We start from the raw sequence: 22,872 nt of genomic DNA, 5'->3' as shown, positions 1-22,872 counted from the left end.
GGGAATTTGAAAAAGGTTTTGAAAAATTCTCTTACCGACAATGCTAGTGACTGTGCTAGTATTTAAAAAAAAAAAAAGGCTCTTTTCCCAAGATATACATCATGAGTGTGTGTGTCACAGGAGAAACAAACTAGCACAATAAAAATGTTGATGAATTATGGTACTTTGGCTAACATCACTAGTGCCCCTCACTTTCCACATAGTAACTTTTCTGTAAAGCAAGACAAATTACCACTGTACGGCTGCCCCATGACATAATACATTGTTATTAAATCATTATCCTTATGGAAGTTTCTGTCCTTATGTTTATATAAGAAATTTTAAGTAGCCATTTTCCTTACTTCATCAATTCCTTGGCAGTAAACTATTGCAAGAGAAAGGAAAGTGAGAAATCATAGTTACCTCATTAAGATTTATTAGGTAAGGATCTCAAGTTGACCAGACTCTCATAATCTCACTTTATTTTTTCATTCAGGAAGTAGAATAACTTCATCTCTAAAAAATAAAAAAGAAGAGATGTACTTCCATGGAAGGCTGTCCTGGCGGCCAGACATTTTGGGCCACGGGATCATAGCTGTCACATGGGCACAGTGGTTGTGGATTCCACTCGGGCTGGGCAACTCCCCTGCACCAGCACGTCCCTGTCCCACATCTTTAAAGAGGAGCAGACATAAGAAAGTTTCGTTTGCTCTCCTGTGGTGAAAAGGGGATCAAGTAAGCGCTGCATATTTTTTCAAGCCCTGGATAGAATTGGGAACATTCCTAAGTCTAAAAAACCTTGTCTTCAGGAATTTTTCAGCTAATATCGTCTCCTTAGGTGTTGAAATTTATAATCTATATTTTTTATTCAATAATTAAGGGGTACAGATATCCATCACTTTCCAAAAGTTTGCATGACCCTGCTTTGCTTTTTTAAAATCAATTAATTTATTTGAGAGATAGCGCGCGCACAGGGGGTAGTGGCAGAGGGAGAGGAAGGGAGAGAATCCTTAAGCAGACTCCCTGCTGAGCATGGAGCCCCACTTGAGGCTTAATCTGAAGACCCTGAGATCATGACGTGAGCCGAAATCAAGAACTGCTCACTTAACAGACTGAGACACTCAGGCATCACATACCGGGCTTTGCTTTTATGAGAGATCTATGTTAGTCCCTGTTTTTGCTAAAAGAAATCCAAAGAAGATTTTCATTTTTAAGAAAAACACCATTACTGTGCTAGTGTAGATCTTTCATCAAAGTGAAATAGACTAACATGATTTTTTAGGAAATTTTGGCAATTGGGTGATACTCTTCATTTTAGGCCACTTTGGCTTACAGACATTCTCACAGGAATGCTCTGTTATAGCGGGGGAAACCTGTACTATGAAATCTGCTGTGGTGCCTAGCCCAGTCCCAGATTCCATTTCTCAAACACCGCTCATTCTCTTGGTTATGAAGACTTCTAGGAGCCACTTCCATAGTTGCTGGCATTTCAAATTCCCCTCCCTCCTAAAAAAAAAAAACCAAAAACCAAAAACTAGGGCTATTCTCAGCAACGTTAGGAATCACTCTCTGTAAATAATCTATGAATTGTGTATGAAAGTTCAATGCTGAAGTTCCTTGTCATTTTATTTTATTTTATTTTTTAAAGATTTTATTTATTTATTTGACAGAGATAGAGACAGCCAGCGAGAGAGGGAACACAAGCAGGGGGAGTGGGAGAGGGAGAAGCAGGCTCATAGCAGAGGAGCCTGATGTGGGGCTCGATCCCACAACGCCGGGATCACGCCCTGAGCTGAAGGCAGGCACTTAACCGCTGTGCCACCCAGGCGCCCCATCCTTGTCATTTTAGAGCTAAAATGGCTTTGCCTCTGTTTTTGGCTTGGTTTGATTACGTAACTTATCTCCTAAAGATGTCACCCTACTGAATGAAGTTAAGGTATAAACCTATGAAATGAGAAAAAAATAATTACCATTTAATGCAGAAGAGCACTTAGCACAGCCATTATGAACTGTAGCTACTGATTCTTGTTGAGCTGATTTTAGCCAGTTTCTATTGCCTGAGTTTTGAATCTAAGTCTTTCACTGGTTGAATTATTTATCACTGAAGCTGCTGTCTGTAAGTAGGTGACTGATCCAGTTAGACTGGCAATCATCTGTGCTACCTGAGGAGATGCAAAGGTGGATAAAACACACCCCATCCTCAAGGAACATACACCACCCAAAGTGTGGTCATGGACCAGTGCCGTCCGCACAGTTTCTTACCCAGTCTGTTATGAAATAAGTACAGGGATTGAGAGTAATGTCTAAGAAATACTATAGTAATTTAACAGAGGCATTTATGTGTGTTGATTTTATTCTGCTAGCCATTTATTTTTATTGTATGTTTAAAAAGTATTGGTCTGAGAGACTGAAAACTAAAAAAAAATTTATCTTAGGCTGCTGATGGTTTGAGAGGCACCCGTTAAAAGTATGTCAGACATGGGCACCTGGGTGGCTCAGTCGGTTAAGTGTCTGCCTTTGGCTCAGGTCATGATCTCGGGGTCCTGGGATCAAGTCCTGTGTGGGGCTCCCTGCTCAGCAGGGAGTCTGCTTCTCCCTTTCCCTCTGCTCCTCCCCACTGCTCATGCTCTCTCTCTCTTTCAAATAAATAAATAAAATCTTTTAAAAAAATATGTCAGACATGTAAACAAATAGCTACAGGTAATCAAAAGGTAATCAAGAACTATAAATCACTGATACCTAGGTTTCTTGTCATCAAATTAATCTCTGATTTCAGTATTTTCTTCACATCATAATAAATGGTTTGTTTTTTCTCTTTTATTATTTTTTAATTGGGCAGTGATTCATATAGAGTAAAATCAACCCCTTTAAAATGTACAATTCAGTAGTTTTTAGTGTATTCACAAGATTGTGCACTCTACACCACTACCTAATTCCAGAGCATTTTCATCACTCTGAAAAGAAACCCCAAATCCATAAGCAGTCGCTCCTCATTCCCCATCCTCTCAAGCACTGGCAGACACTAGTCCACTTTCTGTATGTATGGATTTGCTTATTCTGGGCATTTACTGTAAATAGCACCCTATAACACATGACTTTCTGTGTCTGGCTTCTTTCACTTAGTGTAATGTTTTCAAAGTTCATCCATGTTTGTGTCGACACCAGTAATTCATTCCTCTTTACGGCTGAATAATATTCCAATGTATTGATATATCACATATTGTTTATCCATTCATCCATTGATGAATAGTTGTGTTGTTTCCTCTTTTTGGCCGTTTGAATAATGCTATTATGCACATTCTTGTGCAAGTTTTTCTGAAGACATATGTTTTCAGTTCTCTTAGGTACATACATAGGAATTGTTGGGTCATACAGTAGCTATGTTCAATTTTTTGAGGAACTGCCAAACTGTTTTCCAAAGTGGCTGCACTATTTTACACTCCCACCAGCAATATATGAAGGTTCCAATTTCTTCACACTCTTGCCAACATTTGTTATTATTCATCTTTCTATTATAGCCATCCCAGTGGGTACGAAGTATCTCATTTTAGTTCTGGTTTGCATTTCCCTAATGAGTAATGATATTGAACACCTTTTCATGTACTTGTCGGCCATTTGCATGTCTTCCTGGATAAATGTATATTCAAAAATTCTTTGCCATTTTTTAATTGAATTCTGTCTTTTTATTGTTGAATCATAAGAGTTCTTTATATAGTCTGCATATTAGACTCTTATCAGATACATGATTTGAAACTTTATTTTTCTCATTCTATGGGTCATCTTTTCATTTTCTGGACAGTGTTTTTAAAACACAAATGTTTTTAATTTTGAAATTCAAATTTGTCTATTTTTCCTTTCATTACCTGTACTTCAGTAGTCACATCTAAGAAGCTATTGTCCAATCCTCCACCACAGAGATTTGTACCTATGTTTTTCTAAGTGTTTTATAATCTTAGCTCTGGCATTTAGGCCTTTGATCCATTTAGAGTTAGTTTTTGTATAAGGTGTGAGTTAGGGGTCCAACTCCATTCTTTTGCATGTGGCTAACCACTTGTTGTGGCATCATTTGTTGAAAAGTGTATTCATTCCTAATTGAATTGCCATGACATCTTTGTAGAAAATCAATTGCCCATGTTTGTAAGGGTTTATTTTTGGACTTTAAAGCTATTCTATTGATCCATGTGTTTATCTTTATGCCATTACCACACAGGTTTGATTACTGTAGACTTGTAGTAAGTTTTGAAGTTGGGAAGTGTGACTCATGCAAGCTTGTTCTTGGTTTTCATGACCATTTTGGCTAGTCTTTGTTTCTTGCATCCCATATGAATTATGGGATCAGCTTGTCAATTAAAAAAAAAAAACCCAGCTGGGATTTTGGTAGAGCTTCAGTGAATCATAGATCATTTTGCAGAGTACTGTCATTTCAACAATATTAAAATTTCTAACCAATAGACATGGGATGCCTTTCCATTTATTTAGTTCTTTATTTCAATGATGTTTTCTGGTTTTTAGTTCACAAGTCTTGCCCCTCTTTTAATTAATTCCTAAGTATTTTATTCATTTTGATACTATTTTAAATGCAATGATTTTCTTAGGGACATCCGGCTGGGTCAGTTGGAAGAGAATGCAACTCTTGATCTCAAGGTCATGAGTTTGAGCCCCACGTTGGATGTAGAGATTACTTAAATAAATAAAACTTAAAAAAAAAAGAGAAATGGCTTTCCTAATTTTATTTTCAGATTGTTCATTGCTAATTAAAGGAAAGCAATTGAGTTTTGTATATTGATCTTGTATCCTATAACTTTGCTGAACTCATTTATTTGTTCTAATATTTGTATGTGTGTATTTTTTAAGGTTTTCTATATATAAGATCATGTCATCTTGAATGGTTTTACTTCTTCCTTTTCAATCTGGATATTTCAAATTTTTTTTTCATGCTTAATTGCATTAGCCAGAACCTCCAATGCAATGTTGAATAGAACCGGTGTGAGCAGACATCCTTGTCTTGTTACTAATCTTAGTGGAGACCCTTCTGTTTCAGTCAGAGATATATGAAATGTGGGCTGTTTTTTCACTGTGTTTTTAGCCCAGTCCCTCCTGTGAGGGTTCACTTTATCATTTTTTAGGCTATTTATAATCTTAACACTTGAAGATTTTAAAGAGTAACCCTTCATTTTGTGTAAAGTATACATAAATCTAGACTAGGATATTAAAAATTATAATATATACAATAATCTTTTAAAAATCCAGAAGGTAATATATAGAATGCTAGACTAAAGAGCTAGTTCTCTTATAATTTATCATTCACTCTAAGTTTTATTATTGTTACTGTAATGAACCACTGTGATCTGGATAAATTTCAGGACATATTTCAGAGGTGAATTGGGAGGGAGGGAAAAGGTAGTTCTTGGTTGTTCAAGTCTTGCTTATTGAGCAAGTAGAATTTAGACTCATAGGATTTCAAGGTTGCAATTGCAAGTCCACAAAGGTCAGCCATCACGCAATGCTTGAATTCTCTTTACACTTACCTTTTCTAAGTATGTATGTAACCTCTGGTTCAAACCCTCTGGTGAGAAGAAACTCTATCATACAAGGCCACCCATTCCACCTGGAATACTTCATAACATTTATTGTTTCAATGACCTAAACTTTTTTCTCATTAAAACCTTCTGCAGAGAGTGGTCAAGCAAGCTAAATGAGACAAGATTATTATTATCAGTAGTAGTACAGTTAGCTAGAAAGATAAAATGAATTGCTCTCATGTACTTTAAGAAAAATAATTATTAATTTCCTTTTACTTAGAAAAAGAAATTTGATGGAAAGTCAAATATCAAAAATAAACTGCAGTATTTCTTTAAATTTATAGTCAACTATTTCAACTATTGGGTCAAATATCAAAAATAAACTGAACAGTATTTCTTTAAATTTATAGTCAATTTTTCAACTATTGGGTCATAGTGATTGTCATATGTATAATAGGAGAAATCCATCAATTATTATTGAGGACCTCTGTTGTAGGTACTATGGATGGTGAAAAAACCTTGAGATTCTGCCTTTTAATGGGCTTAAAATCTCTTTGAACAGATAAGATAAAAATAGAAATAAATAACTGAAAATATGAGGACAATGACAATATGGCTAATGAAGGGCTAAAAATAATAAAATGTAGGGATTCCCAGGAAGGTGAGGTACTGAGAGGTCAGTGGGACTCACTATGGAGGCTGGAGGGTCTGGGGACTGATGGAGGACAGGACTTACCTATGGAGGATAGAGGGCGTGGGGGTGGGGACTGAGCTGCGTCTTCAAAGACGGTGTGATGCATAGGACTGAGGATGAGGGTGAGGGTGAGGATGAGCAGGCCGTTTCAGGTTGAGCGGTGTGAGCACAACCGCAGAGGCAGGACAGGAGAAGAATGCCTGCAGGCAAGTCTGAGAGCTGAAGGCTGACTTTGTGAAAATGGGTAGAGGGCAGGGCTAAGGAATGCAGGTTTTTGTCCTGCAATGGCTGAGAATTAAAAAATGAGTTTGGATAAGGACATCCTGTGCTTCTGAAACTCTAAAAACCCAGAAGAACAAACGAGACTGCAATTATGTAGGCTTTGTGATTATTTCAGAACTGAAATCCAAGTCCAACCTACATTGATAGTGGTGGGACTAGGAGAGCAGGGCTGGATGTTAGTGAAGTTAGACAAGAAAAATCAGAAGAATTTAGCAACTTAGAGTCAAGGGGCAAATACCTCTCAAACTTTTTGATAATGATGATTATAAGACAGATATTTATATATTCCACATATAAGTACATATATGAATAATACATGCATATGTAAAACAGAAACAGAAATGAAAATTCTAAAGAAACAGTATTTACCTTTAAAGTGATTCTTGCCTTGACATTTCTATTTCATTAAAAAATGACTTAGTGTTTACCCACTCAATGGGTTGTTATCCCCAATTTGAATACTGTGTCCCAAGCGGTAAGATTTAAAGGATACCACAAAGGTATCTTCCCCTAAGGTCTTTTACTGATGTTGCATTTCTAGCATTAGAAAAGAGATTTTGGTTCTCTGTTAAAGGAAACATCTTGCGAAAGTGGCTCATTTTTGCCAATCTTGTACTCGAGAGTGAATAATTTATTAATTTTTCTGGAAAGCAAGTTGTGTGAGAGAGAAGAGTAGAGAAAAACTGGAAGCTTGAAATGTGTGCCTGAAAGGGACCAAAGGTGAGAGAGGTCCTGAGAAGAATGTTACCTTTACCATTTTACCTAAAGGTTACTGCAGTACGTACAAAATAAAAGTAGTATTTCTTGCTAAGACAGGACATTAGTAGTTCATTCTCTGAATGAGGAAGAAAGAATCTGGGAAGAAGGTTAAACCACCACTGGCAAACAGGAGAGTAACGCGGGTCATTTCTTAACTATGCAGATAAGGTATTAACCAGTACAGCTGGAAGATGGAAGACAGGAAAGGGAGTGGTCTGGAATTACCAGAAGAGGAAAGGACAGAAAATGTAGGTTTACCTCTTTTATTTATTTATTTATTTATTTATTTATTTATTTATTTATTTGGGAGAGCAGACAGAGAGAGAGCACTGTGTGTGCCAGGGGGAGGGGGAAGGGTAGGGCAGAGGGGGAGGGGAAGGGAGGGGTAGAGAGAGAGGGAGAAGCAGACTTCCTCTTGAGCAGGGTGCCTAAGGTGGGGCTAGATTCCAGGACCCTGAGATCATGACCTGAGCCAAAGGCAGATGGCCCAGGTTTACCCCTTTTAAGCAAGATGTGTTACTGGGCTATAATAAAATTGACTCAGGTCATCAGGTTTAGGCAAGTTGCCCAATCTGGGTCCTCTATCTTTTGTTACCAAGACTCTACCCCACCAGAGTAATCTGTCCAAACAAATCAACAGCTGGAGAATTAGGAAAATTGGTCCAGAGGTCATCAACAGTTTTGTCAGGAGGACAGAAGAGTCAGGCTGCTGGTATTCTCCTCGTGGTTCTACAGATTGAAAAAAAATCATATTGGAAAAGGGGCTTTGAGCACATGTGTAAATTTGTGTGTCTAGAGAAGGACTCTTGCTACCAAGCTTGCATTTTGCCATGTTGGTATGTTCTGCGCTTCCAGGGTTTTGTCTGGGCTGAGGGGTCACTTATTAATAATGCAGGGTTCTTCTGTACTGGGCTACTTTGTCAGTATGTAGAACGAGGCACTTTCACCCTCAGAACTGAGGTGTTAATTTGTTACGAATAGCAGTCAGAGAGTGAAGTCAGATCATCTAAATGGAGCCCAACTGATGCATTAAATTTTATCACAGTCTCTGTTACCATTTGCGTGAGACTACTTTTCTCTGGAAGGACCGATACCCGCAGGAGAAAGATCAGGTTTCTCTTATTTAATAAATAGAGGCACTATATATCATGTTGCAATTCAATCCTCAAGATTTCCACCTCAATGTTTCTTTTTAAATAGGGAGTAACTTCTGTGGAACTGGAATAACCAGAGGAGTTCATCTGTTTTCTCTTTATCAACTTACAGAGGAGTCAGATAAAAGGATATGGCCACATTGCTTTCATCCCAGAATAACAATCACTCAAGTGCCCAAGAAGCCCAGCACAGAGTTCAAAGTCTTTATTTCTAGTCTCTGGTGAGAGTGTAAGAGGAAGAATGTGGGCCTGTTCGTACCTGCCTGAGAGGTACCTCCCAGACTGAAGAGGGAGGCAAGGGTGTGTGCGACCACCCCCTCCCACCTTCAGTGACTTGGCCATTAAAGCCTTGCACTCTGCACTGAGTCCCCACTTGCCCCAGACTGGCAGCAAGAGACTTTAGCTGGACGGTGGGATCAGAGACCCCCTGAATATTGTGCCCCGAAAACACGTTGCATTGCTAGTAATTGGGTAACATAACATACATCTAGCAGATGGCTGTGACTCCTGCTTCTCCAGGCAAACGCCCCCCACTCTCTACTCCCTCCCGGACATAGAGGTCAATCCTATCTGAGCCACACTTGGGAGGCTGCCAGCCCGGGGCAGAGATGACAGTCTGCAGAAGAACCAGTGGACCACAGCCCTGGATCTGGAAGTTCTGAGTCTCTCTCATTGCGAAGCAGGGAGTACCTGTTTGAGATCTTCAGTGAGTAGCAGCACCTGTCTCCTCTGGCAGCCCTCTTTCATCACTTCATTGATTCCGCGGTGGACCATACTCTAAAGGTTTTGCTGGGGGATCCGGTCTGTGAACATTCACTCCTAGTTCTGTTTCACAAGACCAGGTGTGAGATCTTCAAGGTCATAAACAAATCCAATGACCAGCTTGGAAGACTAATTCACTATCTACAGGAGGATAGCATTTGCACGTTTGATATGATTTCACAACCGTGATAAATGACTAAGAACAGCATGGAATATGCAACAAGCCAACGGCTCAGGAATGACTTCAGGAGGTTGCCTCCCCATCCTCTGAAAGACTAGGCTGAAGAGTCCTGATTTTTGTAACACGTCCCTCTCCTTTCCTGAGCTGTATGCAGTTGGATAGAACACTGGGCTGTATATCAGTGATTCTTAACCCACGTGGTACATTATTCACAAAGGCATGGTGAAATGAGAAAACTCACAAAATGGAGTGGGTTGTTTATAAGGCCAAGTTTATTGCATTTAACAGAATTTTTCTTGCTTTAAGATTATGCTTTTACATTTAGGTGATAAGATATCCTTCCTTCTAAAGGAATATAATGTAGAGTGAGTGTGGATACACATGTATGTGTACATGTATGTGTGCACACATGGATGTATTCACTTACTTGGCAAAGGAAAGTGAAAAAAATCTGTCTCTTTCTGAGAAATTTTACTGGTCTCTGTACTTCCAAGATCTGGGAGCTGCTGTTTCGTACAGTGTTTTGTAGACTGGAAGGTAAAGGAGATAGAGTTCATCTTAGCCTGTTTCTCTAAAAAAATTAACTGATTTATTTTAGAGCAGTTTTAAGTGTACAGAAAATGAGTGAAAAGTAGAGTTTCCATAAGCTTCCTTCCATTCCCTCAGTTTTCCCTTAAAAATATATAATGTAGTATTCATTTGCTACTAATAAAAAGATATTCATCATGAAATTTCCCGAGTACAAGAAATTTAAGAAAGAAAATAAATGTAAAAAGAATATTATTGGTCATCTCACTCCAAAGATAGCACTAGTAAGTAACTCTTAGTGTATATCTATACTCTCTCTTTTCCTTAAATCTATATGTAGCTATATTTGGAAGTTATATCTATGGCTACATATGTCTCAATCTTTTGTATAAGCTTGGGAATCATATATAGAGAGAACTATATCATATGGAGAGAACTATATATACACACATATATATAGTTTTATATCCTAGTCTTTTTCCCACTTCACATGGAAACATTATGTGTACACATTTTCAAATCTTTGAATTTTATTCTTTGGGAGACGATATTTAAAACTACACAGCGACTCATTGTATGATAAGTGTTTTTTTTCTTTAAATGAACTGTATGCTATTTCGCTGTACTCCTACTAAAATATGAACTCAAAGAAAGCAAGGATTTTAGTCTGTTTTGCTCATCAAAGATCCTTTACTACCTAGAAAAGCACCTGGCAGACACATAACAGGCACTCTGAAAACATTTGTTGAATAACTGAAAGAATTGTATTTTGGAAATTTGTATGATTTCATTAGCTAACACCTCAGACTCACCCAAGAACTTATGGTCAAAGTTATTGCCTGCTAAATTGGGAACCAAAATAATTGTGCGGTCTCAAATAGAGCATTTTTAAAGAACTGAGTACTATAGCAGCTCTCTCATATAGTTAGTGATGATAATACGTCTACAATTTGGGGTATTTCAATGAAAGGGTAGTATGGTTCCTGCCCTGCCCCTTCTCTTGAGAACAATGGCACAGTGTTGCTAAGAGGCTGAGCAACACTGTCTGGATTATGCAGGAAGCAACTCCTACATGGCAGTGTGATGATGATGGAGTCTCAGCTAGGAAGTGCTTCTCAAGTCTTCCTGGAATTGGGAATCATTTACCCAGAGTGATAGGTAAGGCTCCACAGATTCCCTGTAGAATGCCCAGAAAACCTTAGCTCACCCCAAATCTCCACTCATGCTCTCAAGTGCTGTCATTTGTTTGTATCCAACAGAGTGGAGAGGCAGGGAATGGCAGTGACTACGCGTTACTTAGATGGTGGATAGCTGGGAAGGGTGGTTGACCAGGACATCCAGTAAGACTCAGATTCACCAAGGGGCAGGGAGGGAGGTGGGCAGGCATAGAAGGCTTCTGATTTTAGAGCACGGAGCTGATGTGGAAGCAGTGAGAGGAGAAAGAGCATTTTCAGTGTGAGAAATCATGAAATCAGGGCCTAGGACAAGTTTTACTTACTTCTCAGTCTTAGTGAAAGGGTAAGTCCTGTTTAGCACCTTACTGTTCCAATGAGAGAGGTCATAAATTAGAACCATCTCAATAAAAAGTCATTTCAAAATTCATTAGGTTATGGGATTGACTTAATTTTCCATTGAAAATGCAGGCTTTGTATTACAAGGTTTTCAAATTGCTTTCTAAGTAATAGATTTAAAAAGTCGGAGTAGGCATGTATCCATGGTTACAGCAGTAATGGTGTCAAAGATTTCTGAAGATAACATTTTTGTCCTAGATTTTTATAGAGTTTCTATTTATTAATCTTCCTTCTGTTTTGCTTCATCCTTTCTATATGATTTGAAAACTTGTGTGCCACGGTTTCTGTTTCGTAAAAACGTTTAGTAACAGTATTCAACAATTTGTCTTTCATTTATTAATTCATTTATTTTACCAATATTTATTGAATATCTGTGAAGTACTTGAGAATTGATGGGAAATAGAAACCCTCAAAAATTATAATCAAATGTATGACATAACCAAATAAACAGGCAATTAAGACATGGCATTATATGTCTTGAGAGCAAATAGAAGAGACATCTAATAAGTCAACAACAGAGGTTTTTAAGAGTAAGTGCCAACTAACTAAGAATGGTAAAGCTGAGTGGTAGTGGTGATGAAGAGTGGAAAAAAGCATTTCAAGAGGAGGGAGCATCATGTGTAAAGGCCCTGAGGGGAGATATTGCATGACTGGTCAGAGGCCTAAAAATAGCTTAATAGATCTAGTCTACCAGGTGAGAAATGAAGGATGAAACTGGGGAGGAAAACTAAAAGACCTTGCAAATCATGTGAAGGACATCATGCTAAAGACAATTGGGAATACTTGAAAGTTTTTATGAGTGAGTAAGTAGGATCAGATAGTCTATTTAGAAAGCACACACTGACTTCCCTCGGTAGAACAATTTGGTGAGGGGCAACTCACAAGGCAAAGAAAATTAATGAGAAGATTGTAGTATTATCCAGTTAAGAGTAGATGGTGGCCCGAACCCAGGGTGAAGGCAGTGGGCTTCTAATTTGAAAACTATTTTGAAATTTGAACTAATTTGAAATCCATGGTAGAATCACAGGAATTTAATAATAGATGGCCAGATAAAATAGAGGAGAAAGCTAGGAGAATGACATTGACTGTCTTCATGTCAGTTTCCCCTCGAAACAAGTCTGGGGAAATAAGGACTGGGGTTCAGGAGGTTTATTTTGGAGATGATCCCAGGAAGTAAGAGGGGAATGGAGAGAGTGAGTCAGAAAAGGAGAAAAGCCAATTCAGGAAGGAGGAAAACCAAAAAAGTGTACATTACTGAGCTGTGTATTGCTGCAAAAGCTGGAACACAATCTTGAGTGGAATCTTCTGTGGAACTGTGTAGAAAGCTCCTCAGAAGTGTCCCTCTGGACCACTGGAGATGGCCTTTATCTCTGGACTCTCCTCTCTTTGGTTTGTGGTTGCCTCCAGGGATAACTCCTCTGCTCTTGAGAACTGCTGAGCGAGTTCTTAGAATTTTGGAGAAAATCCAAGGCAGAAAATCTGAGAGAACTACTTGAGGTGAAATTGGAGTTTGAGGTGGGCAAAGGGGTTTGACATGGGCCAAGAGTAGCATTTACCACAGTGACCACATTTCTGGCTCAGGCAACCAGATGCCCCAGCATACAGTGAATTCTTGAAATATTTTTAAGACACCCATGTGGTAAGCTCCAGTAGGAGTGGGGTATGACCTGGCAATTAGAGATGGCACCACAGTAATGAGTTTAGGAACCAGAGCCTAATCATAGGTCGTGTATGAATTTGTGGGGGTTGCCAAGCAAATTCCACAGACTCAGTGGCCAAAACAAAAGAAAGGTACTTTCTCAAAGTCCTGGAGGTTGGAAGTCCAAGACCAGTGTGTCTACAGGGATGATTTCTTGTGAGGACTCTCTCTTTGGTCATCTCCTGTGTCTTTACATTATCTTTTGTCTCTGTCTACCTGTGTCCAAATCTCTTCTTCTTATAAGGATATCAGTTATTTTGGATGAAGACCACTCACATGATCTCATTTTAATTCAATTACCTCTTTAAAGACCATTTATAGACACATTCTGAGGTACTGGGCATTAGGACTTCAACGTATGAATTTTGAGGGTACATAATTCAGCCCTCACAGGTATAACTGACACAAAGGGAATAGACAAGCTTGTTCAAGCAAAGAGGATCTAGAACAGGATTTTTTAAAAAATTATTGTTATTATTATTTTTAAAGCTTTTCTTTTCTTTTAAAGTGTTTTATTTATTTAAGCAATCTCCACATCCAACATGGGGCTCAAACTCATGACCCTGAGATCAAGAGTTGCATGCTCTTCCAACTGAGCCAGCCAGGTGCCCCAGAACAGGCTTTAGAGGGACACCAACATTGAACAGGAGTAACACAAATGCTAGCAGGACTTACATTTGGCATTAACAAAACAGACTGATAAGGAGTATAGAAAAGTCAAAGAAATACAAGGTGAGTGTGGATTCATGAAAGACAAGGCAGGGTTGTTTCAAGGAGAGAGTGGTCAACCAATGCCAAATATGGCTGAGAGACCTGAGGAGGGATACCCTGAGATTGTTGAGCCTGTGAGTTGATAATTGAAAAGAAGGTGCCAACTTGGCTGTGAGAAGAAGAGTCAAATAGTGTATTGGCTCCAGCAAAGCATGGAGTAGGTGGATGGGTGTGAGTGCTGCTGGGAAGAAACCAAGGGCCAGGAAAAGGCAAAAGGTATGGGAGAGAGAGGAGACAATTGGTGAGCAGTGCCTCAGGTGCAGGGAGGGAAGAGGGCTTGTAGTTCAGATAGGGGACCATCCTCAGATAAGTGTAGAGAAGCCTCTTATATTTTTCTAGGTTGGAAGGAGGAAATGATGGGAAATCTGTTTGGGAAGTCAGGAAGGGTGGCTAAGAAGCAGAGTTTGTGGGGGGGAGAGAGAAGATAATTCAGTTAAACCAAGGGTTGAAGTAAGATTTCATAAAATAGAATGCAAATGTATTTTTATAAATAGTTTTTGTCTTATTAAAACCAATATCACTTTTCCTTGAAATTTCTGGAATTAATTTTCTTCATGAAATTAGTGAGTTAACATAATTTTTAAAAAGACGAGTTTAGTGGAAATATAAACACAGTGTTCATAAAAGTATTGTTATTGTGTACATACTGGATGATTAAAATACTATTGTTATACCACTCCCATTTCCAAAAAACAGCTTGAAAAAAGTTCATAGTGTTCTTCCTCTATGGAGCCCTCCATAGGCAGTGTAACAATGTATCCCTGATACCTTCATTAGCAATGATTCGGTATCTTTATTTGCTCCCTTATCTTGCTGTTACTGATAGAGAGGGCAATGAGAAAATGGGTAGACAAGTTGATGTGGATATAGATGGTTGATCCCTGTGAACTACCACATCACAGACTAATGTGATCATAGTCTTATTCACATTGCAGATAATGCACTTTTTGAATATGTTTAACAGTGCTTCTTAATTTTCTCTGTTTACTCAGTTCATTGTGCTAAATTCTGCTGCTTCTCAGAACACTGACCAGAAAAGAAATCTTCATTTATGTATTTGTTTGCATAATATATCTGATTTCATATTCCTCATCTATAAAATGCCATAATATCCAGGAAGAAGTTATTTCTTCTCATTTAGTATAATTAAGATAATAATCTTAAATGTCAACGAAATTATAAGGTAGGGTCGATGGTGGGTGATTTTAGTGGAAATTAAACTGATTTGATCAGTTTGTGTTTTCTCATTTACGCACTTAGATGTCACAAGAAGGCCCCTTGGTTCATAAGTCGCTTAGTTTCCAAATCTGTAAGATACAAGTTAAAAAAAAACTGCCTTTCCCCATACATAGCATGAAGATGAAGATGAATATCTACTAATAGCTTTGGAAGGTATAATAGAAAATAAAGATGTCACAGTTTACCTGTGACATATGAGTGATAACATATGCTTGCAAAGCATAAATCATTTTTAATTAGTGGTCTTCAAATTTCTGAAAACTGCAACAAATTCCTTATGAAGTTTCTAGCATCCGTAATTAAAGAGTGCTCAAATCCCAATGGAAGCTTTATGTATCACATGTAATTAATACTCTGAAAGTAAATGCATTGCATCATTCAATAAAATTTCACTGAGGACCTACTGAGTGCCAGGACCTGGAGGGGGCCAGTGAAAACATATAGTAATTCCCTGTCATTTTGGAGCTTAGATTCTAGTGATACAGATAAATGATAGCTAAATTAAGGAAAAAAAATATACAATATAATTTGTTTTGAAGAAAAACAAAGTACAGTAAGTTATCTTGACAAAAATGATATCTGAGGAGTGGCGAGAAGGTGAGGGTCTTGACCAGAAAGAGTGCACTAGACCATGGAGGATAGTAATGGCACCACTTAGAAGTGACTCTCTAAAGACATTTCCTATAGAAAGGAAGCACAGGAATAGGGTGCTAGCTTAAGGAAGATCTAGGGTGAAGGGAATTTGTAAGCGATAAAAGATAATGTTTTCTGTTCCTGGGAATTACCTAATACAGAGTGGAAATGATCTATTAGTTTTCCAGGGCTGTTGTAGCAAAGTACCACAAACTTGGGGCTTAGAACAGCAGAAATTTATTGTCTCACGTGGTTCTGGAAGCTAGAAGTCTGAAATCAGATTGTTGGCATGGCCATACTCCCTCTGAAACCTCTAGGGGAAACGCTCCTTGCTTCTTCCTAGCTGCTGCTGGTTTACCAGTAATCTTCGGCGTTCCTTGATTTGCAGCTGCATAACTCTAATCTCTGTCTTCAGCATCATGTGGTGTTCCCCTGTGTGTCTCTCTGTTTTCACGGGCCCATTTTCTTACAAGACACCAGTCCTATTGGATCGGGACCCACCCTACTCCAGGATGACCTCCTCCTAAGTAATTCCATCTGCAATGACCTTATTTCCAAACAAGGTCATGTATTGAATTACTGAGGGTTAGGACTTCACTCTGTCTTCTCTTGAGGAAAACAATTCAACTTATAACAAATAGAGTGATAGCTTGAGACATTTATAGGGTGAAAGGAACTTTTAAGAGGTAAGAGATAATGTTTTCTCTTGGGAATGATTGGGTACTGAGGGAAAAACTGATCAGAGAGAGAAGGTATAATGTGGGGACAAAGACCTTGAGTAAGCAAGAGAGGATGTGATCCATTGTTCCACTGGAGGGCTGGTCTTGGAAGAAAGCTGGGAAATTTCATTTGCTCTCCCAGGGAAGGAGGGAGTTGAAGAATTCAGAGAAGGGTGGGCTACGCAGTTGATGTAGGAAAAGAATTTTTTGAGAGTTTGTATTTTCTCAGTGAAAACAGATGTTTCTGATTTGAAATTCAGATTAATGTCATAATCCCAATTAGTATTATTTTAGGGAACTGGGGCACATCTGAAAGTATAGCACAGTGCTTGGCACACACACACACACACACACACACACACACACACACACACACACGTCCCTATACCTGTATGCTAGATACTCTACATATATGACGTACTCTAATTCTCACAATATTTGAAAAAGGCATCTCCTGGCTCAAGATTCTCTTTTTCTATATACCACGAAGGTTTGGAGCAAGTGTTAAATACGTTCACACAGTAGTCCAGGGTTATCTGATAGCACATTGGCATAGCAACAGGTTCTGCGAAGGTTGTAATGCAATCAGTGCAAAGCTGAGAAGAGCAGAGTTTAACATTTTTTAAAAAGAAGTATTTAGGATATAGAGTAAAGATCAATTGGTGAATTTTACAAAAGAAAACCACTTTATTAAAATCAGTGTTTATCAATCATCAACCATGTGCTATAAATGACAGTATCAAGTGGTCCCAAACCAACCTAAGCAAAAAGTTCCTCTTTTGTCTTTTAAAATGTTTAAGGAACTCCATGTTATTATTATTTTTTGTCATTTATTTTAAATAATAATTAGCTGTTAGAAGAATCCAGGCCAAGAAAAGAAATGAAAACAAAACAAAACACCAAAAAACTGAAAAACAAAACCAAAAAAAAACTGAAAAGAGAACCCACAGTTACAAAAGAGTTACAGGTAGAGAAGTCCCGTGAACGAGCACACTTGGATTCGCCACAACCCACTTAACTGGCTGATCAAACACCACAGCCTCTGTGAACTTCGACCCGGCTTCTTGGCGGAAGCCCAGTGACAAGACATTGTCTCTTGTTTTTGTTTCTCAAATATGGATCCGTTTGTCAGCAGATAGTGCTCTTGGCCACCCTTATCAATATTTATATCATAAGAAGACTACAAATTTGAAATATGTATTGCTTATGATAATGTTGGTCTTTGTTTTAAATGAGTCAACATTTAAAAACCAGTTTACCTTTCTGTATTTGGCCTATTTTTGATTGAAACGAATTCTTAATAGTTAAGAACGTAAACTATATGTGAAGAGTTCTGGTGAAGGCAATGAATTAATTCCCCAAAAAGATGGCATTTGGCCAACTACACATGAATCTGGATGATGCAGTGAAAAGGCTGTTATCTTTCCTGCAGGCTTCCACCAGACAGGCCCCAAAGACCAGATTGCCTCAGAGAGATTATGTCTTCGTAGTAACTATGGATTCAAAAGAACAAATTACAGATATTATTTTTGTTGATGGCTTTGGAGCTGCAGCTGTAAATATTGAGTTCTATAGTGTCAGTGGGAGATATCCGAGTAAAACATGACAGTGATACAAACGTTCTCTAATTATCTTAAAACCCAGGCATCTCTGAACCTACTTCAGAAATGGCTTTGATATGATGTGGTCTGTGGTGGTATCCAACACCGTTCTTTGGTTCTGTATCTACAACAGATCCGAGGAGGGCAGTGCATGCAGATGGTGATGCTAGGGCATACCTCTTCCTTTTCGAATCCTAGCCATTTTACTAGTCTTATTCTCCGGAGCCGGTCAAAGGGAGCATTACAAATCTCCTTTGAAATAAAAGAGAAAAGACACTGAGTTTTATCAGCTTCGCTTTCTGCCCGAGCTCTCTAGATGACAAATGTATTTTGGCTCCAAGTTCGTTCCAAGATCTTCCAGAGTCGTCTTTGAAAATTCAAATCCTAGAATCACAAAATGATGAAGAATAAAGTAGGCAGAGAACTAATAGAAATAATTTTGCATTATAAAGATTAAAACTTGAACATAATACTGGTAAAATCCTTTTTATATTAACTTTCAGTGGAATAAGTAGGAAGACACAACTTGGAGAAGTTACTTATTCCAATTTTAAATGTTTTAGATGAAATGCTTTAGATTATTTTATTTTAAATTGTTAGTTTTATTTAGATTTTAGATTTATTAGTTTTATTTAGTTTTTAGTACTTGATAATATTTTAGATTAAAACTCTCTAAAGTAATTATTATTCGTGTGTAATATTTGTTTTATTTTGTTATTATTTTTTAAGAATCTAGTGATTCATCACTTCCATGTAACACCCAGTGCTCATCACAAGTGCCCTATGTATTCCTATGTAATATTTTAGATAAAAACTTGCAAAGTGGTAACTGCTTAGAATTTTTGGGGCCATTTATTATATCTTAATCATTTAGATTTTAAGGTTTTAGTCTTCTTTTTTCCTTCGCATGTAGGAGGGAACAATTGCAGTTGGAAAGTTTTATGGGGCATAAAAATTCTGGCCTTTGGGGATTTTTCTCTGCTACACACTGAGTTCTCTAACTCAGTTTTTATTCTTTTTTTTTTTTAAAGATTTTATTTATTTATTTGACAGAGACAGACAGTGAGAGAGGGAACACAAGCAGAGGGAGTGGGAGAGGAAGAAGCAGGCTCCTAGGAGAGGAGCCTGATGTGGGGCTCGATCCCAGAACGCTGGGATCACACCCTGAGCCGAAGGCAGATGCTTAATGACTGCGCCACCCAGGCACCCCAACAGTTTTTATTCTTAATGTGAGTCTATAATTAGCCCTATAAATGTGGAGAAAGAAGAGTTCTTTCCTCAAATTAAAGCAATCCCACAGACATGAAATCCACAATGGGAAAATTAAACCCCACCATAACATTGGCTTTTCAGTGAAAAGCCATACATGGTCTCATTCTACTTAACTCTCTAACTTTTCATTTTGTTGTTGCTATTTTAAAATTAGTATTAAGCATTTAATTGTGAAATAATTTTTTTCAGAAGATTTAGAAAATATGAAAATCATAAAGAAAAAATTTCACATTCCTACCATCTAGAGATGATCAGTCTTGATAAATTTACACATGCAAGTGCACATTTATTAACTTATTTTTTTACAAAAATGAAGTCAAGCTCATTTAAAAAAATTAAGGCATTCTCAGCAACATTTTCCCATGACATTTTAAATAATGAAAACTGCAATTAGAGAGCAATCGTAGCAGGGTGAGAGCTCAAATACATAATAAACCCTCAAGTTATTTTCAAAAGATAAAACAGTTTAGAAATCACTGTTCGGAGATTAGATCCCATTTTTAATAATAAACTAATTGGAAAGTGTCAAAGGAAATAAGAACTTAAATCAGTATATGCAACTCATTTTTTCAACTTATATCATAGAATATCTCCCTCTACTCTGCTTTTCTCCTCCCCTCAAATTCACAAGTGATAGATAATCAGTGATGCAGAAGGAATCCACCTAAACTCTCTGCTTTCCTGGAATGAACACCATGATAGCAATTCTTTCTTCTTTTACAAGAGAGAAACCTAGGCAGTAGTTTTAGGGCTTTAGAATAAAGTACTTGATTATTCCTGCTTTTAATAAGCTTAAAGACTCATGGTGCTTTTGTTTGAGTAAATATTTAGGCTTCTTTCAACATGATTTTTTCTCATATCTAATTGAGTTACCAAACTTCAGTGGAAAATATATTTTTCTGTTATAAAAAAGAGCAAACATGGTTTGGATAGCTTGAATTAAGAAATAAGCCTCGGAGATCCTAGAAGACACCCAAGGGCCATCGGTTGTCCATTGGTTGTCCATGCCTTCCTCCAGGCAAGGCATTTCTAGAGACTGTGCCTGCAACATAAAGAACCTTGGACATTAGTAAACCTGTAATTCTCTCAGCGGCGTCAGATTTTATGTCTGGGGAATATTTCTTCTTTTGCAAATACAAGTTGAAATCTACTCTACAGTTCTTAGGTCATTAAGATATGTTATTTTTGGACAGCAAGTTTCCTGTGTATTGTAACCATTATCTTTCCCTGTAATATCTATCCTGCTTTTATTTTGTTTTTGTGTAAATCGTACTTTATTCCAAGTACATTTATCTACATTACAAGTTTCACCTAAGGATGGATCGTATTTAACTGTAAAGCCACAGGTATCAAAGCTTGGTTTTTCATTTGTGTGTGCCAAGAATAATTTTCCTCCCTCTGAAACGTACCAAACAAAGGCATCAAAACAAGAAATAGAGCTAGAAAACATTAAAGTTTCTTTGATAAAGTGAAAAACTCCATCCAAGTTAAAAAAAACAAAAAACAAGTAAGCAAGCAAGCAAGCAAGCTGTGTTTTCTCGAGTGAGCTCTCTGGACCAGGCTCGGGCACTACAGAGAGTATTTTTCTGTCTGGAGAAGGTGAGCTACATGGCTTGTTTGATGTTGTTATGTGCCTCGGAGAGACAAATTGTGTCACAATGCTGTGAACTGTGCTGAAAATGACATCTCAACCTGGTTTGGCTCGTTTGGAATTTTTTAGTTTTCCTTGGCTTTGTGGTTTATGAGATGCTTTAATTTGTATTCTCTCAATGAACTCTTAGAAAGACCCCTGGGATCCTGGAAGAACTAAGGAACTTCAACCACAGACACGACAGAACTGTTCACTAGTTTCAGTTAGAAGGAGAACTCAAGTCTTCTGATTCTTACTTCACTTATTCTTCCTCAATGCCTTGCTGCCTGGAGACCTTGGGTGGGACTAGTCCCCGCACGCATTGCTTGGAGATTACGCAGCTCTCTCAAACAGGGTTTCACCCCCTTATCAGGAGTCCTACATGAATGTGTAATAACACTGAGAGCACTTCTTGTTCAGGAAAAATGTGGTGTGAATGAGCTTCTGGAAAGGACCCGAAGTGAAGCTAGTCAAGAGCACTCTACTAGCTGACACTGAAGAGACAACACTTAGTATTTTGTTTTCTTACTTCCAGTAGCCTCATTTAAATTCTTAAGTTGAAAATGTTTGGTGAACTAGAAAAGCCGGTGATACCATTGGAGGAAAAAAAAAAGCAAATAGTCATTTATCACTTTTTAATTCGTAATCTTTTATATTTTTTAAAGGGAACAGGAGCCCCTGGGATTAGAGGATGTGAAGGACGGGAAGGCAAAGAAGAGGGTGTTGGGTCCCAGGTATCAAGGGGTTGAGAACCCAGAGGAGAAAAAAGTTCCTTGTTATAGTTTCATTCTATAATTTTGCCTAAGGCTAAGCTTTGTACTAAGTTCTTATCTTGATAACAAAATTCTTAATTGTTCTTCCATGATTATATTTCCCAGCAGCTCAATTTTAATCAAGCTTCGGGACTCTGAGCCTCAAATTTTGGGAGACTTGAGATATGGGTAGTACCTCTCCTGTGGAGACTTATTCACGTGTGCTGTTCAGCTACCCCCTTCCCCATCAAAGACCTGGGGTTATTCTGGATTCGTAGGTGAAGGGTTGGATGGCTTTCGGAGCTGTTTTTATAGATGGGTGCTATTTTTGTTAGCTTTCTGTGATAAAAAGAAGCATGCCAGCCACACACCATGGGATCTTTGCGTCTGCTGGTCAGAATTGTCCCCATTGCCCACGCGGAGACGCCTTGACCGCTTCTAACTTCCCATTTTAGAGGCCACCCAAACTTCTACCACCGTCTACAGTTTGATAGTTTTTTGTTCCTTTAATTATAAAAGATACACCTTTTAAAAAGTTCAAACACCATAAAAGTATATGAAGAAAGAGCTGTGTTTTCCTTATTCTTCTTTCTAGAGAAAGATATTATTCTTCCCTTTGAATCCCCTGTTCTCCAAACCTGCTCCATAGGAGGTAAACGTAAACATTTTCCCCAGACTTTTGTTAACTTAAATGCAAACACACACACTGCTGCTGATATTGTTTCACAACATACTCTGTTCTTACTGTTTTCATTAATTTACTTAACACCTTTCCATGTAAGTACATATAAATTGTCCAAAAAATTTAAGAATACACCCCAAAGCCACGGTGAGGTCAGGCTGGGTGAGCTGAGCTGAATGGGAGCAAAGGCTTTGGGCTATCGGTCCATTAGAAAAGAACTCAAGCAAAAGAAGGAAGAAGAGCTAAGAAAACAAAGGCTACTATAATTTCGTTTAATTTAATCAATCAAAGTCACACAAGTATTATTCTCAAAACATTGGTGGTTTTTTTATTTGTTTGTTTTTTGGGTTTTTTTGATGGTAAAATGGAAAGCGGCAAATTTGGGCCTATGCACCAGTCTAAATGTGTTACTTCACCTTTTCATTTGACTCTCTTGAGCTTT

This window comes from Ursus arctos, unplaced genomic scaffold, assembly GCF_023065955.2.
Source record: "Ursus arctos isolate Adak ecotype North America unplaced genomic scaffold, UrsArc2.0 scaffold_9, whole genome shotgun sequence".
Taxonomy (NCBI): Eukaryota; Metazoa; Chordata; class Mammalia; order Carnivora; family Ursidae; genus Ursus; species Ursus arctos.
The sequence above is the reverse complement of the archived record's forward strand: the minus strand, read 5'-3'. Positions refer to the sequence as shown.